The 24996-nt window shown below is 40.3% G+C and overlaps 1 pseudogene; it reads right to left on the bottom strand.

The window, feature by feature from the left end:
* Nucleotides 1-5725: 5725 nt before the first annotated feature.
* Nucleotides 5726-24619, bottom strand: LOC113897407 (annotated as a pseudogene).
* Nucleotides 24620-24996: the final 377 nt, after the last annotated feature.

The following is a 24996-nucleotide window of genomic DNA, read 5'->3' as shown; positions in this document are numbered from 1 at the left end:
CCAACAAAGGTCTGTCTAGTCAAGGCTATGGTTTTTCCAGTGGTCATGTATGGATGTGAGAGTTGGACTGTGAAGAAAGCTGAGCACCAAAGAATTGATGCTTTTGAACTGTGGTGTTAGAGAAGACTGTTAAGAGTCCCTTGGACTGCAAGGAGATCCAACCAGTTCATTCTAAAGGAGATCAGTCGTGGGTGTTCTTTGGAAGGAATGATGCTAAAGCTGAAACTCCAGTACTTTGGCCATGTCATGCAAAGAGTGGACTCATTGGAAAAGACTCTGATGCTGGGAGGGTTGGGGGCAGGAGGAGAAGGGGGTGACAGAGGATGAGATGGCTGGATGGCATCACTGACTCAATGAACGTGAGTCTGAGTGAACTCCGGGAGTTGGTGATGACAGGGAGGCCTGGCGTGGTGCAATTCATAGGGTTGCATAGAGTTGGACATGACTAAGCGACTGAAATGAAATGAACTGAACTAAACTGCTATTCCAAGATATCAAAGCCAGTAAGAACTTACAAGTTGACATTAAATCACTTAAATTACTGTTAATATTAAGAACCTATCAGGACTTCTGTGGGGGTCCAGTGGTTAATAATTCACCTGCCAATGCAGGGACATGGGTTTGCTCCCTGATCTGGGACTATTTCACGTGCCTGGGAGCTACTGAACCCAAGTGCTACAGCTACTAAAGCCCATGCACTCTAGAGCCAGTGCTCAGCAACGAAAGAGTAGCCCCCACTGGAGAAATCCTGTGTGCATCAATGAAGACCCAGCAAGGTCAAATAAATAAATAAACAAACAAGTAAAATTAAAAAAAAATATTAAGAACATATCAGAAAAATTAAACACCTTAAAACATCCCTTAGATAGTGTAAACAGAAAACGTCTGTAGGTCCATATAACTCAGTAGTGTTGAAAATTTACCAGAGTCAATTGTATAACAATGGCTTTAAAAAATCAATTTAACTGAATCCATGTTTCCTTTTATATAGTACTTTTGAATAATGGTGTAAGAATAAATGTAATAAATTTAGGAAGCTACAGTTTTAGCCTTTTACCAAAAATAAATTAAAACTTTACATAAACTACAATGTCATGTTTGCATTGAATTTTTGGTCTGTGATAAAAATCAGGGAGAATATGTCTATCTGTTCTTTTACTCAAATTCATAAAAATAAATTTGGTTTTGGATTTTTCAGTATTAAAAGATGTAAGTAAGTTTCACTAGTGCTTAAAACAAACTTCTTCAAGTTAATTTTATGGTGTAGTATTAAAGCCCTTTTGTTGTTGTTCAGATGCTAAGTTGCATGTGATTCTTTGTGGTCCCATGGACTGGAGCCTGCCAGCCTCCTCTGTCCATGGGATTTCCCAGGCAAGAACACTGGAGTGGGTTGCCATTTCCTTCTCCAGGGGATCTTCCCAACCCCAAAATCAACCCCGCCCCCTGTATCCTGCATTGGCAGGTGGATTCTCTACCGCTGAGCCACCAGGGAAGTCCCATTAGAACTGTTCAAATTATAGTAAAAGATCCTAGTAGAAGGAAAAGTTCCTTGAATAATTTTTACATCTATTGATTGTCTGTCTGATGCCAAGGGTGCCAACTTGTATCTTTTTGATCCTAATCTTATAATTTTGTAGCAGGGTTTCTGCTGCTGCTGCTGCTGCTAAGTTGCTTCAGTCGTGTCTGACTCTGTGACCTCATAGATGGCAGCCCACAAGGCTCTCCCTTCCCTGGGATTCTCCAGGCAAGAACACTGGAGTGGGTTGCCATTTCCTTCTCCAATGCATGAAAGTGAAAAGCGAAAGTGAAGTCGCTCAGTAGTGTCCGACTCTTAGTGACCCCATGGACTGCAGTCTACCAGGCTCCTCCATCCATGGGATTTTCCAGGCAAGAGTACTGGAGTGGGGTGTACTCTTGTACTCTGAGCAGGGTTTCTGCGGAATACTTTATATACCAAAGTTACATTTTTATTTGGTAAAGATAATATATACCTTTAAGCTTAGATTTCATAATTCAGTTGAGTAACTGATTGTCACTTGGAAAAGAAAAGGAATTTTTTCCAAGTAGAAAATAATTATAAAATTTAGATCTCTGAAGCCTTATCTCTTTAATCCATTTCAAAGTATTTGTGCAGGTGATAATATATAATTTACTGATTGATTGCTTCATGAAGTCCACACTTTTATTTCTATCATCCTGAACAGTTTTTCTCAAAGTTATGCTCATAAAAAGTATAAATATTTCGGCTTCATTTGTTTTATTTACTTCTTTTTTTCTGGGAGTCTTTGACACCTCTTATTTTAGATTTGTATTGTACCTGGTAGTGTTTAGAACCAATCAAAATAAGAGTTCTACTGAATTTGAGACTACACAACTTTATTTGCTAATTCCCTGTGAAGATGGGCCATCCTATCTTATTCAAAGGCAACTTTCAAGAGAAACACATTTCCTGCACCAACAGTGTGGCGTAGCCATTCCAATCCTAAATGAACAGGCTCCTTGCCCAGATATGGAAAAACATTTACAAAGCAGAAGCATCCTATCAAAATCTGACTTTAAAGGTGGCCTTCCTTTGAGGCCAGGAGTCTTCATCCCTATACTTGGGAGAATGTTCCTTAAGAGGGGATCTAGCAAGGGTGATATTTAAAATGTTCGACTGTGTAAATGGCAGATGCCTGAACATTCAGGTAGGTGTCAAGCTGGCATAAAATAGCCACACGTCAGAGCTGGATCCTTGCCCAGGACAGGTCTCTGACTCAGGGAATTCTTAAATGAACAGTTTATAATAGAACTTATTTCTCTCTAATTCATTATGAATTTGGAAAATGAATGTGTCCAATTAGAAAATAAATTAGACTAGTTCCACCCATTAGTGAAAGCAGTAGTAGTGAAAATCACTCAGTCATGCCCAACTCTTTGTGACCCCATGGACTGTAGCCCGCCAGGCTCCTCTGTCCATGGGATTCTCCAGGCAAGAATGCTGGAGTGGGTTGCCATTTCCTTCTCCAAGGGATCTTCCAGACCCAGGAATCAAACCAGGTCTCCTGCATCGCAGGCAGGTTCTTTACCGACTGAGCTATGAGGGAAGCCCCAGGTCCTAATGTGAAGATTTCAAAGCCCCACAGCAAAGCCTTAGAACTAGCACTCAAAGCTTTTTCCCTCTCAGCTTGACTTGGCTCGTTATTATATTTCTGTGAGCTTGATCTATTTCTTCTAAGGGAAAGAAATAGAGTAGTCCTGGACCAACTTCAGGTTGCTTGGGTACAGTTTAGGAAGGAAAAGGCTTTGTGCCTGTGCACCATTTTACATGAAGTTCAAATTTTAAAGCATAAGAGCCAGCATTTACACAACTGTTCCGAGCTTCCCCAAAATTGGATTTTCACTCTGGTGTTCATCCTCCAGGTGGCAGCAATCCCTCTTACCAGAAAGTGGCAATCTTGGTAGCTCTAGTTTTGCATCTGCCTGTGCCAATGCAGGAGACATAAGAGCTGTGAGTCCAATCCCTGGGTGAATATCACCTGGAGGAGGGCACAGCAACCCACTTCAATCTTCTTGCCTGGAGAATCCTGTGGACAGAGAAGCCTGGCGGGCTACAGTCCATAGGGTTGCAAAGTCAGACACGACTGAAGTGACTGAGCACACATGCACATGTGTCTCTCCATAATACACATCTCTATTCCAACAGTGTTCTTGCCTGGAGAATCCCAGGGACCAGGGAGCCTGGTAGGCTGCCGTCTGTGGAGTTGCACAGAGTTGGACACGACTGAAGTGACTTAGCTGTAACTGTTCCAATAGTGAAAGCAAACTTAGTGTCCCGGACTCAAATCTGCAAAGTGAAAGGCTCATGTAAATCCTAATCTGAGTAACTTTCAAACCTAGAAAATAGTCTCCCACATCACTGTAATTGTGTGTAGTTGTCTGACCTGATGTAGCCAGAAAGTGTTAGTCTCTCAGTCTTCTCCGACCCTTCATGACCCCATGGACTGTAGCCTACCAGGTTCCTCTGTCCGTGGGATTTTCCAGGCAAGAACACTGGAGTGGGTTGCCACTTCCTTCTCCAAGGGATCATCCCGACCCAGGGATTGAACCCACGTCTCCTGCATTGTCAGGTGGGTTCTTTACTGTCTGAGCCACCAGGGGTCTTCTGATGTAGCTGGCTGCTGCTGCTGCTGCTAAGTCGCTTCAGTCGTGTCCGACTCTGTGCAACCCCAGAAATGGCAGCCCACCAGACTCCCCTGTCCCTGGGATTCTCCAGGCAAGAACACTGGAGTGGGTTGCCATTTCCTTCTCCAATGCATGAATGTGAAAAGTGAAAGTGAAGTCTCTCAGCCGTGTCCCATTCTTAGCGACCCCATGGTCTGCAGCCCACCAGGCTCCTCCGTCTATGGGATTGTCCAGGCAAGAGTACTGGAGTCGGGTGCCATGGCCTGCTGGAACTCTAGCTATTCACAGAAAATTGATTTCCCCTCCCAAATGGCAGTGGTTAAACTACATTTCCCAGTGTGCCTCAGGGTAGATGTGATTATTGTGACTGAATTTAGCTGATGGCTTATGAGTGGAAGTACCTTTATAGAAATAAGTGTAAATCTTCTGCCCCTTGTCCCACTTCCACAGTCTGGTTACAGTGAGCCCCTAAGAGCCACAAAGATGGAAAGAGTCTGGGTTCCTGAGTTACCTCCTGGAGAACAAACATCAGAGTTGCAATAACCAGGACTATTACACAAGTGAGGAGTCTAATTCTATTGCCCTTGAACCATTGTACCTCCTGGGGTTTCTTTGTTACAGCACTTTTGCTTACTCTAACACCATACTCTGAAGATAATGTTAAAATGGACATTTCTTTTTTATTTTTCTGATTTTTTTCCTTTATTTTATCATAGTTGAAAAATGAAATCACTTAACATGAATACTTGATACATAATTTCCTTAGAACTTCTCTATGGTGAAACAAAACTGTACATATTTAAAGAGTGTATATAATATTAACACTCATGACAATTTCAAACCAACTAGCATCGATATAGCTTCAAATTACTATTAGTTGTGGCTATATATGGAAAAAAGACACAAAGCTTATTACGGCCCAGCATGCCAGAAAGACTTAATCTTACACTGTCACAGAGCTCAAACATGGCTCTGTGTAGACATGTAGAATGTGAAGACACTGTAAACTGCCATCTACTTCTTCTAAGTCTCTTAAAACAAAGGTTGGAAAAATACTCAGTATCTCAAATACCGTAACTAACAAAAATATCTCCATTAACTACTTTTTGCCCAGAGTGATTAAGGACAAAAAAATAGGAATTCTTGTAGCTTTATTACCTGATAAACTGCTAATAAGCCTCCATTAGAAGTTCTTTAGACATTATACCAGAGAAGGCAATGGCAACCCATTCCAGTACTCTTGCCTGGAAAATCCCATGGATGGAGGAGCCTGCTAGGCTACAGTCTATGGGGTTGCGAAGAGTTGGACACGACTGAGCGACTTCACTTTCACTTTTTACTTTCATGCACTGGAGAAGAAAATGGCAACCCACTCCAATGTTCTTGCCTGGAGAATCCCAGGACAGAAGCCCGGGGGCTGCCGTCTATGGGGTCCCACAGAGTCGGACACAACTGATGTGACTTAGCAGCAGCAGCAGACGTTACACCAAGTTGTCTTGGTCTTCTGATCATATATATATTCACATATATATATATGCATTTTTTCAAGTAAAGAAATGTTTAACAGACGTAAACTATTTATTGAATATTTGCCACCAAATATTGTTAAATACATTATCTTGCAGCATATCACTTTCAGGTTAAAATGTCAGAAACAAATACCAATATTTACAATTCTTTTAAAGAACGTTATATAATGACACACTAAGGCATAAATTCTTTTGGCTTATAATTCTTAAAAGAATGATAATAGCAAAAGTGATGCAAAATCTTCAGTGTGAGATTATGATTAAGCTACATTTTACAAAAATGTGGTGTAAGATGGCAATAATCCCATTCAACATCCTGGGTTATTAGATCCCTTCAGGAGGGACTGATAATTTATACAGTCAAACTTTAAAATTTACAGATAAAGGCAGTCCAATGATGCCACTGAGAAGTATGTCTCTTAACATATACAACTCTCAGGCCACAGTTTTGAAGGTCTGAAGTATCAAGTTGGTTTGATGATTTAGTCTGTTGGCACTTATGAAAACATTTATTGCCTTGCCATCTTTAAAATAAGTTTTCAGAATATAACTGAAACTTTTGGAGTACTTTACGAATTCTTTCTTTTGGTGTTCAAGTGCCCTGCGGTTCTGGTATTGATATTTCTTGAAGACATTGTTTACTGTATCAAGAAGTTCTTTTACTGCACTAGCTATATCCTTGATTGTCTGCAGAAACCTCACTCTGTCGTTGATCTCATCTGGGATCTTACTGAGAATTTGTTTAAGTCCTTGTGCCTTTTCGTTTAGGTCCTGAAATTCTGGCTTTGATCGTTCAATCATATACTCTTCTACATCACCAGCTGTCATTTGAAGAAGGGATTCTGTGAAGTTGACTTCTACACTTTTTTCCCTCTAAAATTCTCATAATTATGTCTTGTGTGAGTCCTAGATTTTCTTTTTCAGCCTTAATGAAAGCTGCTCTCAATGTCTGAGCTGCAGACAGATTTACTCGTTCTAGCTCATTAAACACAGGATACATGACTGCATAGAGGGGCAGAGAAACCATAGAAGTGGTCTCAGCTTCATTCTTCATCTCTTCCATTGTCATCCTCATTCAAAAGCCAACTACAGTAGAAAAAGCAGTGCTAAAATGCAGAGGAATCTTCATTCACAGCAGTCTTTCTTCTCTTTTTTGCGATAAAAGAATAAAGCACAAAACATATACTGACCGGTTACTGAGGTACTGACTTCACTTGCCACCTTTGAAGCCCTCTTCAACTCCCTGATCAATTCACTCTGGTGATGCCCGACAGACCCTAGAGGAACCCTAAAATTGACATTTCTGAATTTTTTTCTGAATGTATAAGTGGGAGATGGTGGTGAAGGATAGAGAAACCTGGTGTGCTGCAGTCCATGGGGTCTAAGTAATCAAATAACAGCATATAAGGGTAATCAACATGGACATCTATTGTCTTGAATAAACTAAGACACTGATTTAAATCTTTTATAACTTAAGTTTTTAAGTAACACAAAATAATTTGTTTCAAAAGAAAGGTAAATTTTATATTTTTATTTTTGGATGCTCTCAAATTTTTATAAAAGAGTTCTCCAAATATTGTCAAAAAATCATCTAGAATGTATATTTTTTGATAAATGAATATTCTTTTATGCTCAAATGAATGCACGTTCATTCTTTTATTTTAAGGTACAGTATAGGACAGTACTTCTCAGTTTGCTTATATTCTAACAGTGAAGAAATTAGATTCATGCATATATATAACTTGGGCTTCCCTGGTGGCTTAAATGGTAAAGAATCTGCCTGCAATGAAGGAGACCCAGGTTTGATCCCTGGGTTGAAAAGATCCCTGGAGAAGGGAATGGCAATCCACTCCAGTATTCTTGCCTGGAGAATCCCATGGACAGAGAAGCCTTATGGGCTACAGTTCACAGGGTGGCAAAGAGTCAGACGCGACTAAGCAACTAACACTTTCATATATAACTTAGCACAACAGTTTGTGATAGGTTCCAAAAACTGGTTTAGAAGTTATTAAATTTGAAAACACTCAACACTGAGAAAGTATGTGTGTATGTTTCTGGGTGACTAATAAGTCTCAGAAATGTAAATATTGATGACTATAATAAAGCATTTACTATAGAAATAAGATTAAATTATTTCTATTTTAGTTTTGGGAATGCAAAGACAGAAATAAACTTTTTAAAAAATGTACAAATGTTTTCAGGGTTCAAAGACCTCAAGTTCTATTAGAATGAACAGCTGTCTTAAGATCTGTGGAGAAAATCAAGATAAAACCAACAGTCTTGAATTACATGAAGGAAATTTTGAAACAGCATTACGAAAAAGTTGGAGGTAACATAGTTGCCACTGAAAAATGACAATTTGTTATTTCAACACCTTCACATTCTCAGAGGTATAAGCTGTGACTATATTGTCAACCATACTCCTGCATGCTCTTGAAAGAGAATTAAAACTGGTTAAAGACAAATACCCCTTCACGGGTCACTGCCCTGTCATGGCAAAGGGGCTTATGTAACTCAGTGAAGCTATGAGCCATGCCGTGCAGGGCCACCTGAGACAGATGGGTCATAGCAGAGAATTCTGACAAAACGTGATCCAATGGAGGTGGGAATGGCAAACCACCTCAGTATATCTGCTGTGAGAACCTCATGAACTGTAAAAAAGGACAAAAAGATATGACAGTGAAGACAAGTCCCCCAGGTCTGAAGGTGTCCAGCATGCTACTGGGGAAGAGCAAAGTGAAAGTCATTCAGTGGTGTCTGACTCTTTGCAACCCCATGGACTGTAGTCCATGAAATTCTCCAGGCTAGAATACTGGAGTGGGTAGTCTTCCCCTTCTCCAGGGGATCTTTCCAACCCAGGGATCGAACCCAGGTCTCCCGCATTGTAGGTGGATTTTTTTACCAACTGAGCTATCACAGAAACCCAGGAAGAGCAAAAGAGAACTACTAAATAGCCTCAGAAAGAATGAAGAGGCTGGGCCAAAGCAGAAATGATGCTCAGCTGTGGGTAGATCTGGCGATGAAAGTAAAATCCAATGCTTCAATAACAGTATTGCATAGGAACCTGGAATGTTAGGGCCATGAATCTAGGTAAATTGCACGTGGTCAAGCAGGAGATGGTAAGAATAAACATAGGCATCTTAGGAATCAGTGAACTAAAACGGACAGGAATGGGCAAATTTAATTCATATGACCATTATATCTACTACTGTGGCAAGAATCCCATAGAAGAAATGGAGTAGCCCTCATAATCAACAAAAGAGTCTAAAATGCAGTATTTGGATGCAACCTCAAAAATGACAGAAAGATCTCCATTTGTTTCCAAGGCAAGCCATTCAACATCACAGTAATTCAAGTCTATGCCCCTACCACCGATTCTGAAGAAGCTGAAGTTGATCAGTTCTATGAAGACCTAGAAGACCTATGAAGATCTCCTGGAGCTAACACCAAAAAAAGATGTTCTATTCATCATTGGGGATTGGAATGCAAAAGTAGGAGGTCAAGAGATACCCGGAGTAACAGGCAAGTTTGGCCCTGGAGAACAAAATGAAGCAGGGCAAGGGCTAACTGAATTCTGCCAAGAGAATGCATTGGTCATAGCAAATACCTTTTTCAACCACACAAGAGATGACTTTACACATGGACATCACCATATGGCCAATATCAAAATCAAATTGATTGCATTCTTTGTACCTGAAAATGGAGAAGCTGTATACAATTAGCAAAAACAAGACCTGGAGCTGACTGTGGCTGAGAGCACCAGCTTCTCATAGCAAAATTCATTCTTAAACTAAAGAAAGTGGGGAAAACCACTAGGCCAGCCAGGTACGACTTCAACCAAATCCCCTATGAATATGCAGTGGAGGTAATGAATAGATTCAAGGGATTAGATCTAGTTAAGAGTATGCCTGAAGAACTATGGATAGAAGTCTGTAATATTGTACAGGAGGCAGCAAACAAAACCATCCCAAAGAAATAGAAAAGCAGAAGGCAAAGTGGTTATCTGAGGAGGTCTTACAAACAGTTAAAAAAAGAAGGGAAGTGAAAAGCAAGGGAGAAAGGGAAAGGTATATCAAACTAAACACAGATTTCCAAAGAACAGCACAGAGAGACAAGAAGGCCTTCTTCAGTGAACAGTGTATAGAACTAGAAGAAAACATCAGAAGGCGAAAGACTAGAGATCTCTTCAGGAAAGTTGGAGATATCAAAGGAGCATTTTGCCCAAAGATGAGCATGATAAAGGACATAAATTGTAGAGACCTAGTAGATGCTGAAGAGATCAAGAAGAGATGGAAAGAATACATGGAAGATCCATGAATACAAAAAAGAATACAAAAAAGATCCAAATGAACTGGATTACTTCAATGATGTGGTCAGCCACCCAGAGCCAGACATCTGAAGAGAAAGTCAAGTGGGCCTTAGGAAGCACTGCTGGTAATAAAGCTAGTGGATGTGAGGGAATTCCAATAGAACTATTTAAAACCCTAAAGGATGATGCCACAAAGGTGTTGCATTCATTATGTCAACAAATTTGGAAGACCCAGCAGTGGCCACAAGATTGGAATAGGCCAATCCTCATCCCAATTCCCATGAAGGGTAGTACTAAAGAATGTGCTAACCATCGGACAATTGCACTCATCTTCCATGCTAGTAAGGTCATGCTTAAAATCTTGCATGCTAGACTTTAGCATTATTGGAACCAAGAACTTCCAGATGTCCAAGCTGGGTTTAGAAAAGGAGTAATCAGAGGTCATTTTGCCAGGATTTGCTGGATCATAGAGAAAACAAAGGAATTCCAGAAACACACCTACCTCTGTTTAATCGACTATGCCAAGCCTTTGACTGTGTGGATCATAATAAACTGTGGAAAGCTCTTAAAGAGATGGAAATACCTGACATCTTACCTGTCTCCTGAGAAATCTGTATGCAGGTTAAGAGGCAACAGTTAGAACCCTGTATAGAACAACTGATTGGTTCAAGATTGAGAAACAAATACCGCAGGGCTGTCTGCTGTCACCCTGTTTGTTTAATCTATACACCGAGAACATAGTGAGAAATGCCAGGCTGGATGAGTTACAAGCTGGAATCAAGATAGGTGGGAGAAACATCAACAACCTCAGATACGCGGGTGGTACTACTGTAATGGCAGAAAGTGAAGAGGAACTAAAGTGCCTTTTGATGAGGGTGAAGGAGAAGAGTGAAAGATCTGGCTTAAAATTAAACATTAAAAAACTCAGATCATGGCATCTGGCTCCATTACTTCAAGGCAAATAGAGGAGGAAAAGGTAGAAGTAGTGGCAGATTTCCTCTTCTTGGGCTCTAAAATCACTGAGCATGGTGACTGCAGCCATGAAATCAGAAGACATTTGCTTCTTGGCAGGAAAGCTGCCAAACCTAGACAGAGTGTTTAAAAACAGAGACATAACTTGGGCGACAAATGTCCGTGGAGTCAAGGCTATGATTTTCCCAGGGGTCACTTACAGTTATGAGAGCAGGACCGTAAAGAAGGCTGAGCGCTGAAGAATTGATGCCTTCGAACTGTGGTGCTGGGAAAGACTCCAGAGAGTCCCTTGGATAGCAAGGGGGTCAAATCAGTCAACTTTAGGGTAATCAACCCTGAATACTCATTAGAAGGAATGATGCTGAAGATGAAACTCCAGTATTTTGGTCTTCTGATATGAACAGCTGACTCATTGGAAAAGTCCCTGATGCTGGGAAAGATTGAAGGCAGAAGGAGAAGAAGGTGTCAGAGGATGAGATGGCTGGATGGCATCACCAATGCAATGAACATGGGCAAATTTCAGGAGATGGTGAGGAACTGAGAGACCTGGTGTGCTGCAGTCCACGGGGTTGCAAAGAGTCGGATACGACTGGGTGACTGAACAACAAAAGACAAATACTATATGATATTGGACACAACTGAGTGACTGATCTGATCTGATCTGATATCACTTATATGTGGAATCTAAAATATACTACAAACTAGCAAATATACCAAAAGAGCAGAAGACTTACAGATACAGAGAACAAATGGTGTTTATATTGGGGTGAGGAGCAATGTAGGGGTTGGGGTGGGGTTGAGAAGTACAAATTATTGGATGCTAAGATAAGAAAATGAGAGATACCAAGGGAACATTTCATGCAAAGATGGGCTCGATAAAGGACAGAAATGGTATGGACCTAACAGAAGCAGAAGATACTAAGAAGAGGTGGCAAGAATACACAGAAGAACTGTACAAAAAAGATCTTCATGACCCAGATAATCACGATGGTGTGATCACTGACCTAGAGCCAGATATCCTGGAATGTGAAGTCAAGTAGGCCTTGGAAAGCATCACTACGAACAAAGCTAGTGGAGGTGATGGAATTCCAGTTAAACTATTTCAAATCCTGGAAGATGATGCTGTGAAAGTGCTGCACTCAATATGCCAGCAAATTTGGAAAACTCAGCAGTGGCCACAGGACTGGAAAAGGTCAGTTTTTATTCCAATCCCAAAGAAAGGCAATGACAAAGAATGCTCAAACTACCACACAATTGCACTCATCGCACACACTAGTAAAGTGATGCTTAAAATTCTCCAAGCCAGGCTTCAACAATACGTGAACTGTGAACTTCCAGATATTCAAGCTGGTTCTAGAAAAGGCAGAGGAACCAGAGATCAAACTGCCAACATCCACTGGATCATGGAAAAAGCAAGAGAGTTCCAGAGAAACATCTATTTCTGCTTTATTGACTATGCCAAAGCCTTTGACTGTGTGGATCACAATAAACTGGAAAATTCTGAAAGAGATGGGAATACCAGACTACCTGATCTGCCTCTTGAGAAACCTATATGCAAGTCAGAAAGCAACAGTTAGAACTGGACATGGAACAACAGACTGGTTCCAAATAGGAAAAGGAGTTCATCAAGGCTCTATATTGTCACCCTGCTTATTTAACTTATATGCAGAGTACATCATGAGAAACGCTGGGCTGGAGGAAGCGCAAGCTGGAATCAAGGTTGCCGGGAGAAATATCAATAACCTCAGATATGCAAATGACACCACCCTCATGGCAGAAAGTGAAGAGGAACTAAAGAGCCTCTTGATGAAAGTGAAAGTGGAGAGTTAAAAAGTTGGCTTAAAGCTCAACATTCAGAAAAAGAAGATCATGGCATGTGGTCCCATCACTTCATGGCAAATAGATGGGAAAACAGTGGAAACAGTGTCAGACTTTATTTTGGGGGGCTCCAAAATCACTGCAGATGGTGATTGCAGCCATGAAATTAAAAGATGCTTACTCCTTGGAAGGAAAGTTATGACCAACCTAGACAGCATATTCAAAAGCAGAGACTACTTAGCCAACAAAGGTTCGTCTTGTCAAGGCTATGGTTTTTCCAGTGGTCATGTATGGATGTGAGAGTTGGACTATAAAGAAAGCTGAGCGCCAAAGAATTGATACTTTTGAACTGTGGTGTTGGAGAAGACTCTTGAGAGTCCCTTGGACTGCAAGGAGATCCAACCAGTCCATTCTAAAAGAGATCAGTCCTGGGTGTTCATTGGAAGGACTGATGTTGAAGCTGAAACTCCAGTACTTTGGCCACCTCACGTGAAGAATTGACTCATTTGAAAAGACCCTGGTGCTGGGAGAGATTGAGAGCAGGAGGAGAAGGGGATGACAGAGGATGAGATGGCTGAGAAGGGGATGACAGAGGATTAAACGGCTGGATGGCATCACCAACTCGATGGACATGAGTTTGGGTAAACTCCGGGAGTTGGTGATGGAGCAGGAGACCTGGTGTGCTGCGATTCATGGGGTCGCAAAGAGTAGGACACGACTGAGCGACTGGACTGAACTGAACTGAAGACAGGCTCAAGGATATACTGTACAATGTGGGGAATAGAACCAATATTTTGTAGTAACTGCAAATGGTAAGTAACCATTAAATGATATAAGAAATTTTTAAAAATTTATAATTTAAAAATTAAAAAATAAATTTAAATTTAAAAATGAAAAAAAGGTCCCCAAATAGTCAAGGCACTAGTATAATAGGTAAAAGGACTTGCACCATCAGCTATGAAGATACTGCTATTTCTACTGCAATTAAGACACTGATATTGTCACAAGAATTGGAAAATCAAGAGAAATAAAAGTCCAGAAGAAAAACTGGTTTTACTAACAGTCAGGGCTAACCATGGATTGCTCTCTCCAGTTTCTAGATCATGGTCTGGTGGGTACATCTGTTCAGTAACAATTTCAGAAAAGCTCACTGGTGGACAGCAGGAAATCCTAAAAGCAGTGCTAAAGTTCAGTCTTTACTTTTATAAGACTAGTAAAACACCTGAAACACCTGTTTTTTCTTTTTCTTGATACTGTAATCATTATGTCAGGATTTCATGGCTAAAAAACAAGTTCTAGATTTTCAACGATCATTTCACAGTTCATGTCTTCTCCTCCTATGTGAGCAAATGGATGAGTGTACAATATTATTGCTCAAATCCTTGGAGGCCTACCTAATTCATGCCCTAATGCACACAATAATTCCAGGGAACGGAGGGATATTTTTCTAACCAAGACGAGCTTTACTTCTTTGTTGTTCATGCTAGATTTATTTGCAAAATGATGAAAAGGTCTTTACTGTTCTGAACAAAAACAGGACAAACTATAAATGGATTTTAGTAAAATACATTTTCAACATTCTTATTTTCCTAGTGCTATACAGTGGAAATCTAGCTTACTTTGTGAATATAAATTATAGGAATTCAACTATAAGTACTTGACAAAAAAAGAAAATTGATGACAAATACATACATTACTGATGTTTTAAAGGATTTAAAAGAGGAATTTGGATTAAACTCAATTTTAGTCTTTTGCATTAGAACTTAACTTTAATGTATGAAACAATTCTACTGTACCTAACTTTTTGATTGCTAAAAGAAAACCGAAACTTGGAAGCTTTCTGTAAAGTAAAAACTAACTTTGATCATATTTTAAAGTTTGCATGTGATCACTATTATTAGTTTTACAGTCTTTATAAGATAATTTTAGATTTACTGAAGATAGTCTTTTAACCACCTTAAGGATTAAATACTTACTTATCTAAAGAACTCTGACTTGTTTTGGCTGAGTCATCCTTATCTCCCAAAATGTGAGAACATTTGTGTTTGTTCCTTAAAGAAATTCCCAGCCAACTGTCAATGCTTTCTTTTTTGTCTTTTTAAATGGTTTATGGATTAATGCTTAATATCATGACATAGTACTTAAATTTTTGAGACTATTCTCATTTTATCACTACTCTGTTTTAAACCAATATTTTCAATTCAAGAAGGAATCACAACTACTTTTCTGTTAAACACTTTGGGGAGAAAGAGAGGAGATAGCCACGTGTCTGCTATCATACTTAATATATGTTGTAAGGGAACAAAATTTGCCACTCTGAAATGTTTTTTTGGTGTGCAAATTATTTCATACTGAAAACAGTCAACATCCAAGAGAACCTTTGACCTTCCCCCTAACTCTCTAAAGAAAGTAGATACAGGATTTTGTTTCCCGGAAGGGTGCTTTCACTGTAGATACAAGTGTAGTATAAATTAGGTGTGTTTCTCTGGGTCTCTCTCTCCCTTGAATACATGTTATTAAACAGTTGTTTTCCTCCTATTAATCTGTCTCATGTCAGATTAATTCTCAGACCAGCCAGAAGAACCTAGAAGCGTAGAGGAAAATTCTTCCTCCTCAACACTGTGATATATAATATATGTGGGATATACACTAAAATAAGATTTAAAGGAAACATGATGTCTTGGCTTGGGCTGCCATAACAAAATACAGTAACTGGATGATGTTTCAACAAAAGAAATGTGTTTCTCATAGTTCTGGGGATTGTAAGCCCCAGATAAGGGTGCTAGCATGGTCAAGCTCTGGAGAGGATCCTCTTCTGGGCTGCAGATGGCTGACTTCTTATTGGGTCTTCAAGGGGCTAAAAAGGGGCAAGCTGCTTCTCTGGCCTCTTCTTGTAAGGATACCAATCCCACTCAAGTGGGTCTCACCCTCATAACTTAATTACCTCCAAATACCACCACATTGGTAATTAGATTTCAACATGAATTTTGAGTCAGTCCCTAACACATGAGACATGAGTTTTCAAGAGTAAGCAGGGACATGGGTGGAAAGACTTTAGGGAGGACGGTGTATTTGAATTGGACACTAAAGAGTAAAAGTAAGCCTGCATTTCTCAAGTCATAAAATCAGGTGTATATAGCAATGGAATTTTTCCCTCTAAAACTGAACTGAAATTCTATCTCAAGCTTCTCTTTCTGCCTAATATCAGAAAATCTAATCTGGATACTTCCAGGTAAACTCAGATGTAGAGATTTCTTATGAATTTCCACTGAAATTCAGTCCTACACAGCTAGTCAAGGTGTAGTCTGTGGACATTATTTTGCTGGAAATGCAGACTCTTTGTCCCAACCGCGATCTTCTGAATGCGAGAATGAAGATCTTATCAACAGATTCTGAATCAGAATCAGCAGTTTCACAAGATTCCCTGGTGATTTCTATGCACATTAAAACTTGAGAAATCCTGACAGTGTTTGTCTCTCCCTTTCTCTTACGTACACTGTCAAGGTCAGTTGCTGACTCTGCTGCAGACTGCCAACCAGTCTCCTCTCAGATGGCTGAGCCCTCCACTGTGGCCAGCCTCAGCTGAGATGAAAGCTGATCTCCATCGGTGGTCTGGCCTTACTTTCCTCCTCTCTCATGGTTTTCCTTTGTTCCGATGGCAAGGCCTTTAAGGATCTTCCATATCCTCTCTTTCCACTAATCTCACATTTCTTTGGCTTCTGGAAAATTCTTCTGTTGTCCTAGAGTCTTGCTGGCTGGCGTGGTCTTTGTGGAATCCCATCAGCCTAGGGCTCTGATGGGCAGGTAGTCAGTTACCACGGGCACAATGGCTTTCTTGTAGTTGGGTAGGTATGCTATCCAGGTTGTGTTTAACTATGCATCCCTGAGTTCATAATAGACAATAAATACTGAGGAGAAGTAAAATGTAAAAGGTGCTGAGTGTCACAAATTCTTCAACAGTGTCCTTATTAATTTCATCCATTCTCCTAATGAACATTTATTGAGTAGCCAATATACATCAGATTGGACTAAGAATCAGGATTGAAAAGATTATAGTCCCCACTTCAAGGAAATTAGGAAATATATGGCATTAATTATGCATAAAGAAAATAATGGGAGCAGACTATAGGTCATAAACTGTTAACCCATTAGTGGTTGGAGAGAAAAGGCAAATTTATTATCCTAATACAATGAATGTTAGGCATATATTAGTAAGAATATTGCTTTCATGTAGTTTCCAAATTATACATATTGTATAATGTTTGAAAATTTTTATCTGTTAGTGGAAAGTAATTCCTTTATTAATCAGTGAGAACTGTATTAGTCAGTGCAAACTTGGCCATTCATTTCATAACTCTACATATATGAAAGTAATGCGCCTAGTCACTGAGTTGTATCTGACTCTTTGTGACCCCATGGACTGTAGCCCACCAGGCTCCTCTGTCCATGGGGATTCTCCAGGCAAGAATACTGGAGTGGGTTGCCATGACCTCCTCCAGGGGATCTTCCCAACCCAGGGATCAAACCCAGGTCTCCTGTATTGCAGACAGATTCTTTACCATCTGAGCCACCAGGGGAGCCCAAGAATACTGGAGTGGGTAGCCTATCCCTTCTCCATGGGATCTTCCTAACCCAGGAATCGAACCGGGGTGTCCTGCATCGCAGGCAGATTCTTTACCAGTTGAGCTACCAGGGAAGCCCAAGTAATAAAGCTATTTAAAAAATATCTGTCAGGATTTTTCTTATTTCAAATTGGGTCTTCCAAATGGGCAAGATTTTATTGCTAATGCAATAAAATAACATGGAGAATAAAAAGGCATAGAGAAGACAATCAGATACTAAAACATAGGACCTGGATTCTCTTAGTTAAAAGAGTAAGGTTATCAACAAAATACTTTTCTTTTCTAGAATAAGAATATCCATATAAATGACCTCCTCAAGCTAAATATGATCTTACTATATGATCCCACAATCACTAGTTGCGGGGAGCTGCCGTGAGAACGGGGTCCTTTGTCCGAAGGACACAGCTCTGGGAGCTGCCTCAGTCCTTGAGGGTTTGCTTGCAAACATAGCTCTCTGTCCCGCCACCCCAGAGATTAGGCGCTTATTTACTGCAGGCACCTGGAGTTCTGTGCAAACTTCTCACGCACAGAGAAATGTTATCTGGTGTAAGAAATAATAACAGGGAGCCATTCCCATGCTCTCAAGATTTCTTGTGACTGTTTGTAAGATGTATAGGCCAACCAAGAAAAAATGTCAACTGTCTTGTCTTTCTCACACTTTTCTGTATAAATATGAGATGTTGAATAAAGTTGGTGTCAGACTGCGTCCCTTCGTGGTGACGTGTCTGAACCTCTCAATCCCATCTTTGTAGTCTCTTGCTTTAGTTTCTTTCTTAGCCCCGCCGTGCACGTTCTCGGGACCTGATCGACTTTGCCGGCTGGCTCTGGCAACTAGTAGGTATTTACCCATTTGTATTGAAGACCTATGTGCACACATTATTTAGCATCAAAAAGAAATTAATCACTTAAGCACTACAAGACATAGAGGAATCTTAAATGCATATTGCTAAGGGAGAAGAAGCCAGTCTGAAAGGACTATGTACTGTAGGATTCCAACTATATGACATTCTGGGAAAGGCAAAACTATAGAGATAACAATAAAGAGATCAGTGGTTTCCAGGGAGAAATAGGTGGAGCAAAGGGGACTTTTAGAGCAATGAAACTCTTTTCATGATACTGTAGTGATGCAAATGTGATATCATGTATTTGTCAAAACCTACAGAACCTTATAACACAAAAAGTGAAATGCAATGTATGCAATTTTTTTTTTAATTTGGGTGGTCAGATTATACACTGTGAAAAAATGCAGACTCTAATGCAGGTTCAAGAGACTCTGTATTACAATACATGAAACAATCTCACTGAAGGAATTGGGGGCCGGAAGTTGCTGACAAATAACTTTGAAAGTGAATGGAGTCCGTAAAATAGAGGGCAAAAGGAACTGCATGTGGTATTGTATTCTGGCTGATAAAATTGTTTCCTTTGGGAGAGACGGCATTGTGAGACTGCTGTACATATATATTGGACTTGAACGGTTTAATAAATTGATGACAGATGTGGGAGCCAAGTTTCTTACCAATGAAGTGGGAATTTATGAATCAGCAAATGTGGAAAACTCAGCAGTGGCCAGGACTGGAAAAGGTCAGTTTTCATGCCAATCTCAAACAAAGGCAATGCCAAAGAATGCTCAAACTACCACACAATTGCACTCATCGCACACACTAGTAAAGTGATGCTTAAAATTCTCCAAGCCAGGCTTCAGCAATACATGAACCGTGAACTTCCAGATGTTCAAGCTGGTTCTAGAAAAGGCAGAGGAACCAGAGATCAAATTGCCAACATCCACTGGATCATCGAAAAAGCAAGAGAGTTCCAGAAAAACATCTATTTCTGCTTTATTGACTATGCCAAAACCTTTGACTGTGTGGATCACAATAAACTGGAAAATTCTGAAAGAGATGGGAATACCAGACCACCTGACCTGCCTCTTGAGAAGCCTATATGCAGGTCAGGAAGCAACAGTTAGAACTGGACATGGAACAACAGACTGGTTCCAAATAGGAAAAGGAGTATGTCAAGTCTGTATATTGTCACCCTGCTTATTTAACTTATATGCAGAGTACATCATGAGAAACACTGGGCTAGAAGAAGCACAAGCTGGAATCAAGATTGCCAGGAGAAATATCAATAACCTCAGATATGCAGATGACACCACCCTCATGGCAGAAAGTGAAGACAAACTGAAAAGCCTCTTGATGAAAGTGAAAGAGGAGAGTGAAAAAGTTGGCTTAAAGCTCAACTTTCAGAAAACGAAGATCATGGCATGTGGTCCCATCACTTCATGGCAAATAGATGGAGAAACAGTGGAAACAGTGTCAGACTTTATTTTTCTGGGCTCCAAAATCACTACAGAATGTGATTGCAGCCATGAAATTAAAAGATGCTTACTCCTTGGAAGGAAAGTTATGACCAATATAGACAGCATATTCAAAAGCAGAGACATTACTTTGTCAACAAATGTCCGTCTAGTCAAGGCTATGGTTTTTCCAGTGGTCATGTATGGATGTGAGAGTTGGACTGTGAAGAAAGCTGAGCACCGAAGAATTGATGCTTTTGAACTGTGGCGTTGGAGAAGACTGTTGAGAGTCCCTTGGACTGCAAGGAGATCCAACCAGTCCATCCTAAAGGAGATCAGTCCTGGGTGTTCATTGGAAGGACTGATGTTGAAGCTGAAACTCCAATACTTTGGCCACCTGATGCGAAGAGCTGACTCATTGGAGAAGACCCTGATGCTGGGCAAGATTGAGGGCAGGAGGAGAAGGGGATGACAGAGGATGAGATGGTTGGATGGCATCACCAACTCAGTGGACATGGGTTTGGGTGGACTCCGGGAGTTGGTAATGAACAGGGAGCCTGCAGGGAGGCTGCAGTTCATTGGGTCACAAAGAATCAAACACGACTCAGCGACTGAACTGAACTGAAGGGTAGGAGTTTAGAATGACCCATGTAATGGATTAGAGATGGAGGCATCAGGAAGAACTCAGGTTTAACTTAATAAGTTAACTCATGTTACCTTGGATACAGATGACAGAAATGTACCCCTATGTGTATACACAGGTGTTTTAGTTTGCTGTGTTGCTGTTGTTGTGCAGTTGTTAAGTCATGTCTGACTCTTTGCGACCCCATGGACTGTAGCATGTCAGGCTCCTCTGTCCATGGGGTTGTCCAGGCAAGAATACTGGAGTGGGTTGCCATTTCCATCTCCACAGTTTGCTGTGGCTGTGTAACATTTCAGCTTCCCAATTGGTGTTAGTGGTAAAGAAATCGTCTGGCAATGTAGGAGATGTAAGAGACATGGGTTGGTTCCCTGCATCAGGAAGATGCCCCAGAGAAGTGAGTGGCACCTCACTCCAGTATTCTTTCCTAGAGAACTGCATGGACAGAGGAGCGTGGTGGGCTACAGTTCATAAGGTCTCAAAGAGTCAGACAAGACGGAAGTGACTTGGCATGCATGTAGCAGGCACACATGTGTAACAATTACCACAACTGGGTTGCTTAAAGCAAGCAAAATTCTGGGGGCCGAAGTCTAAAATCAACATGTCAGCAGGCCTGCCATCTTTCTGGAGGCTCTAGGGGAGAGTCTCTTCCCGCTTCTTCCAGCTTCTGGTGGCTTCACGCTTTCCTTGGCTTGTGGCTGCATCACCCCAATCTCACCTCCACGATCACATCACCTCCTCCTCTTTGTATGTCTCTCCCCTTTGTGTCTCTTTCATAAGTATATGCTGTTGCTGCTGCTGCTAAGTCACTTCAGTCGTGTCCGACTCTGTGCAACCCCATAGACGGCAGTCCACCAGGCTCCCCTGTCCCTGGGATTCTCCAGGCAAGAACACTGGAGTGGGTTGCCATTTCCTTCTCCAATGCATGAAAGTGAAAAGTGAAAGTGAAGTCGCTCAGTTGTGTCCGACCCTTAGCGACCCCATGGACTGCAGTCTACCAGTCTCCTCCATCCATGGGATTTTCCAGGCAAGAGTACTGGAGTGGGGTGCCATTGTCTTCTCCATATAAGTATATATGCGATGGCATTTAGGGCCCACCAGACAATCCAGGACTATCTCCACATTGCAAGAAATTTAATCATATCTACAAATTTCATTTTCCCAAATAATGTACATTCACAGGTTTCAGAGACTTAAGGTAGATATCTTTTTTTTTTTTTTTTGAGGGAGGGGGATCATTTTCAGCCTACCACATACAGATTACTTTACACACACATATTTCTTATCTCTGTCAGTTGAGAAGGCCTAAACGAATGACACCTAGTTGCAACAAGTATGTCCCTTGCCCACACTTTGGTTTCCAATCCCATGAGCCATTAGAAAGAACTGGGGCTCTTTGGATCAATGGTGGATTCTAAGACAGGAATAGGATACATGAAAGCCTTGTAGCGCCAGTTCTCAAACAACAACAATATCTATGGGAGTATTTCAATGTGACATATCTATGGGAGTATTTCAACATATCTATGGGAGTATTTCAACATATCTTTGGGAGTATTTCATATCTATGGGAGCCAACTAGAAGGGTTCTCAGTGGCCAGACCTGGGAAAATTTGAACAGGAAAATAAAGTGATATTGAATTATGACCCAAAGTATAAAATCACTATCCATAGAGTCCTTATTGATATAAATAAATGATTGAGTAAATTAATAAGCAGGGACAAGTCTCCCATGAAGAATTCCAAATAATTTGTGTAGATACTCCACCCTAAAGGAGGAGAATGTGATGATGCATCCCTTAAGTGTGGGCTGTGACAGTGACTTCCTTCCAAATATTACACCATGGAAAAGGGGGGAAAGAAGGTCACTGTATGCTGGAGAAACCTGACAAATACTGCTGCAGCTAGGTGACAAGGTCAACATCAGTGGTTACAACTCATGCTGATCATCTACACTGTTGATACGATGTGATGAAAATGTCACTTCACCTCTGAGGTCTTCCTCCCAGAACCCAGAACTCTCATTATCATGATAGAAACAGCAGGCAGATTCAAATTGAGGGACAGTGTACAAAACACTTTACCAGTGTTCCTGAAAACGTCAAGATCTTCAAAAACAAGGAAAGTCTGAGAAGCTGTCATAGCCAGGAGGGGCTTAAGGAGGCCTAATGATTAGATGCAGTGTCTTAGATGAGATCCTAGAACAGAAAAGGACATTAGAGGCAAACTAAAGAAATCTGAATAGAGTATGGACTTAAGTTAATAATAACACATCATTATTGGCTTCTTAATTGTCACATATGTACTACCCTAATATAAAGTGTCACAAATAGAAGCAATGTATGCAGAGGTGGAGGGTAATGTATTAGCACTTTCTGTACTATATACTCCATTTTTTTCTGTAAATCTAAAACTGTCCAAAAATAAAGCCTGTTGATAAAATAATATCTTCATTGCTATTTCATTCTCTTCATAGTAAGATTTGCTTTGTTTTTCAACTTAAAGAGCTTAGCTTCCTAGGCAGCCTATCTCATGAGCAGCATCTGTGGGAGGGCTCTGGAGTGAGCTGAAGATCCCACTTCCCTCAGCATCTTTTAGGATGTGACAAGTTCCACTTTGGTTGCCCTGTGGACATAATAACAGCATGTCTCATAATTTCATGGAGTTGATAATAATATTGTACCTTCTCCTCTAAAATTGCTGTGAGATTTAAATGAGATAGTATATTGGCATCCCCGAGGCAAGGGATCTTGTCTTCTATGGCACATCATCAATGTATTCTCACACCTATTCTTCCCTAGTTTTCTGTAAAGGTCCAGAGAGCAATCTTAAGCTTTGAGACCTGTAGAGTCTCTGTTGCAATAATTCAACATATAAGCAGACTTAGGCAATATGTAAATGAATGGGTGTGATAAAGTTTCAGTTAAACTTCACAGAGAAGTCTGGTGAGTTTTATTTCATGGAGTTCCAAAGAGTCGGATGCGACTAAGTGACTAATGATAACTTGTCTATGGAGGCCAAAATTTAAATTTTGTATAAAACTTTCATGTACCACAAAATATTACTCTCTCTTCCTTTGATTCCCTCCCCTCTATCATTTCAAAATGTAAAACCATTCTTAGGCAGGATCACTCCAGACCCCTTGCACATCTACTCCCACACATCAAAGTAAGCTAGCCAGAAATCTAAGTTCTTTAAACTGCCAAGAAAGAAAGAGAAATGAACAGATTATGAAGAAACTGAAATAGTAATGAGGATAGAATTTTTTTAAGATTCTAAATTCAGACAGTGAGCTGGAGTTAGCCTATAGGACATAGTCTGCTGATTCCTGGTCTAGTACAAAGTTAGTATTCATTAAATTCAAAAGGTATTTAGTCATATTGATACAATAGCAGCATTAGTATTATCAACTGTTTTTGTTACCTCTGTAGCAGCTAGAAAGTGAATGTTTATAAATCATGCAATCTGGCTTGATAATTTCAATAGTATATATTCATTGACCTCTTTTTTAAAAACACAAAAACAGTACTTTCTTATTTACAGACCCTAAAATTTTCAATGTCAGACCTTTGTGCTCTTAACTTTCTGAAGGATTGAAAACACAGAAAATAAGATAAACTCATGTTGCCTTTTCTTTGGTTTCTTTTCTAATTACGAGGTTTGGGAAATAACACATGAAGTAAAAAATTATTTAGAGAGTTCATTTTTAAAGTACATCCTTTGTGAAACTGTTTGAACCAGCTTTGTTTTAGAGAACATTCTCTGGAGATTCTGGGCTAAAAGCTCAGAGAGAAAACAGCTGCTGCTATGTGAAAATGTTATGTAGGTCTTTTTGACAGCATGTTTAGCTTGTTTTTCCCTAGGCTCTGTTCACAAAGGGCACATTCTGTATTGGAGTGAGCCGCTGTAATACCTTATTGCTGCCACCCTGCACCGAAATACTCTGTCAGGTAAAGACCTCTGAGTATGGTTTTACAGAACCATGGGTATGATCCTAAGGTCAGAAGGTGGTTTTTCTACAATCATTCTGAAGAAAAATAAAAAAATAGTAGCATTTAAAGATATTCCTAAACTCCGGTTCAAAGGCTTACCTTTGATGAAGCTTCCTAGAAAATAAATCATGTGAAACAGGACTCTTTTCAATGCACAGAAATTCTGAGAGGTTGTTTGGATTGCTTGCTAAAAATCCACTGGCTTCCTACCTTCTGAAGTCAGGCATTGGGCTTTCTTTGCCTGTTGTCATATCTCCATAGAACCTAGCAGCCACCTTCCAAATCGTATGTGCTGTGTTGTGGAAGTGAATTACAACTTCTTATTCATTTAATTTAGCTGTTGGAGTGGAACCAAGAGAGAATAGAAGGGCCTGAGCCAAATAACACTTGGAAAGATTTGTTAGCCTATGTACTTCATTTTTCAGAGAGCTCAACTCTGATATACTGGCATACATACACTTATGGGATGACTTGGACCGAAAAGTACAAATTGCCTAAATCTTTTTAGTTTTCTGGAGAGGAGAATGTGTGTCTTTTAGAAGCACACCTCACTTAAGAACGGGTTCATAAAAAGCCAATGGTACATTCTCTTCTGAAATCCCTTTATACAATGCAATCATGCATCAGAGAATTCTATGAACTGATGTTCTAGGC

This window comes from Bos indicus x Bos taurus, chromosome 8 (genome assembly GCF_003369695.1).
Source record: "Bos indicus x Bos taurus breed Angus x Brahman F1 hybrid chromosome 8, Bos_hybrid_MaternalHap_v2.0, whole genome shotgun sequence".
Taxonomy (NCBI): Eukaryota; Metazoa; Chordata; class Mammalia; order Artiodactyla; family Bovidae; genus Bos; species Bos indicus x Bos taurus.
This window is presented reverse-complemented; position numbering and strand designations above follow the sequence as displayed.